The 3,000-nt window shown below is 48.5% G+C and overlaps 1 protein-coding gene across 2 annotated transcripts in view; it reads left to right on the top strand.

Annotated features, from left to right (window-relative positions):
* Window positions 1–2,141: 2,141 nt before the first annotated feature.
* The window catches only part of LOC147015048 (uncharacterized), a 68,607-nt gene continuing 67,748 nt past the window's right edge, over window positions 2,142–3,000 (top strand). The window contains exon 1 of one of the 2 annotated variants that reach the window (XM_085849406.1): window positions 2,142–2,264. The gene's annotated coding sequence lies outside the window, so the exon portion shown is untranslated. The remainder of the gene's footprint in view (window positions 2,265–3,000) is intronic. The other variant, XM_085849407.1, reaches the window with a different exon arrangement.

Below are 3,000 nucleotides of genomic sequence, written 5' to 3'. Positions count from 1 at the left end.
TGATGGACGGACTGACTGACAAACGGACCGACAGACTGAGTGACCAATGGAATGACTGACTGATAGATGGATGGACGGACTGATGTACTGACGGATGGACAGACTGACTGACTGATGGAGTGACTGACAGACCGGATGGACAGACTGACTGACTGGACTGACTAATGGACGGGCGGACTGATGGATAGAAGGAATGACGGACCGACGGATGGACTGACTGACTGACGGACTGAGGGATGGACTGATTGATGGACCGACCAACTGATGGATGGATGGATTGACCAAAGGATGGACTGACAGATGGACGGACGGACGGACGGACCAACAGACGGACTAACTAATGGACTGATGGAACGGACGGACGGACGGACTGTCTGGTGAATGGATGGATTAGACCGATGGACTGACGGACGGACTGACTAATGGACTGACAGACTCGATGGACGGACCGACTGACTGATGGACTGACTGGTGGATGGATGGAATAACAGATGGACAGACGGACTGACTGACGGACTTCCTGATGGACCGACCGACTGATGGATGGATTGATAGACTGACTGACTGATGGACCAACTGACTGATGGACTGACTAATGGGCTGAAGGATGGACTGACTGACAGACTGATTGACAGACAGACTGACTGAGGAACATACTGACTGAGGGACTGAGGGATGGACAGATTGATGGACTGAATGACTAATGGACAGACTGACAGACTGTGATCGAACAATGGACTGATCAATGCATGGACTGACGGACCGACGTATGGACTGACTGATGGACTGACAGACAAACATAGAGACTGATGGAATGACGGACCGTCGTATGGACTGATGGACCGACGTATGTGTACTGATTGACCAACGGACTGACGGTTGGAATGACAGACCGACCGATGGACGGACTGCCGTATGGACTGACAGACGTACCGACGGACTGATGTACGGACTGATGGATTGATTTACGGACTGACTGATGGACCGACCGATGGACTGATGGACCGACCGATGGACGGACGGATGTACAGACCGACTGACGGACTGACGGACCAATGTACGCATGGACAGACCTACAGACTGACAGACGGACATACTGACTGATGTACGGACACCCGGATTGACAGACGGACGACGCGCCATCCCATAAGCACCTAGGAACTATGTTCCAGGTGAGCTAAAAATAATAGAAGTCATTACCTGCAGGGCATTTCCATCCTTGAGCCATTTCCATCCGTAACAAGTCCAGATGGCCAGGGTCGTGCTCCAGCCTTGTGCACCACCGTTGATAGTCACACCTGGTCTAGGATTTACGAGATGATTACATTGAAAATGTAGAAAAAAACAACAAAATCTGCTATTGATAATTCCCGGACTAGTGCGGGTACACATCGATGATCCCTTCATGCAGAACGTAAACATGACAATTGAGCCTTACGTCACCATCCAAAGGACAGCATGCTCCGAAATGCAGCATCGCATGAAGGCACCCCACCAGAGCGGCAGTTACCTCGTCCGATTGGACTCCACGTGAGATTTAAACGTGATTTCCAGGAATGCATCATGGGTCAGGCGACGGCTGATGCCATCAGGGGTGGGTCTTCCTGTCGAAGGTTTGATTCCAAGCAAGTCGCCATAATTATGACCATTTTGGGAAATCCATTGGATTATTATTATCTGTCCAGCAAAGACGAATGTCTGCCAGAATCTAAGAAAAGTCTGGGATTGTCATGTGCTTGTGGGTTGCCTCACCAACCCATGAAGGACAGGTGCACCGATGCACCCTGTCTAATTCGATCTTCAGGATGGTCGACCGTCGACCATTGCTCGTTGGTTGCGAAAAACAATATTGATTTTGAAAAGGGATCCGAGCCTCACGAAGGCCGTTTGGTGCACTTTCAATGGATCCACACGGGTTTAGCTTCTTGTTCCCAGAATGGTCTCATTTTGGGGAAAACTTCAGCCATAAAAGCGAATCCACAGCCACCTCGAGATGTGACCGAGGATAATATGTTCTCTGGGCACACGTTCGGGCAAGATTACGTGTTTTGTTCACATCGTGACGTGTTTCAAAAACTCCTGTGCCAATCTTATCAAACTCTCGCAGCTGCCTCGTGGTTGGAATTTCGTTTCCGATGTAACTGGGATAGAGCAAGACCCTTTCAAGGCGTTTCCCCTTTGGTTCCATTTTACCATCTGCTTGGGACAGAGCAAGACCCTTTCAAGGCGTTTCCCTTTGGTTCCATTTTCCCATTGATCCAAAGGTAAGGTATCACCTTCACTGTGCTCCGGAGTCAAGAGCACAGTGGGTGGTGTTGATTTGTTTTTATGTGGGTGACGGTCCGTGTTTTCAATTCCCTGTTTGTAAGGGAAGGCGAGGATTGTCACTTCAATGAACCAGTTCAGATCAAGCAAGTTTTCTACTAAATGGCTGCACCAATAGGCATGGATCGTCCCATCGGTTTGTTTTGTTTGGGATTGAGATGGGGATTTCAATCTGCATGGTTTACTCTCTATATTAGTATCAATCGATGTATGTGCGTGTACATGGGCTGGCAGAATAAACGAGATGAGAGGTTATGCACACTCTCCTCGAAGCTGTCGAGTCTGGGTTCGAATCTCGGCCCAGCTATAAATGGTCATCCTGATGTTTTCCAGCAATGTGAGAACTCAATGTGTGCACTGGCTCTGGGGTGGACCTGTGCTCGGTGTCCTTTCTGCCAGCATGAAGTTGGTGGACTAATTGCCTCTGCCACTGAAGGTGGACGGTGGTTATGTATTACCCCCTGTTGGTTACTTGGTGAAATAATCTTGCCAAGTATTTTGGTCTGTCTGTCTGTCTTTTTGACACACGATTTTCATACACAGCTTTCAAGCAATTGTAAAATTTTACGTGAATGTCGGTGATCAGCCAAGAACAGCAACGTGCATTTTTATCACGATCCGAATATGAGAATTTTTAGTCATTATTCATCATTGAGGGATACGGCCCAAAAACTT

Source organism: Eptatretus burgeri, chromosome 12 (assembly GCF_056783735.1).
Source record: "Eptatretus burgeri isolate ZD-2024b chromosome 12, Ebu_testis_v1, whole genome shotgun sequence".
NCBI lineage: Eukaryota > Metazoa > Chordata > Myxini > Myxiniformes > Myxinidae > Eptatretus > Eptatretus burgeri.
This window is presented reverse-complemented; position numbering and strand designations above follow the sequence as displayed.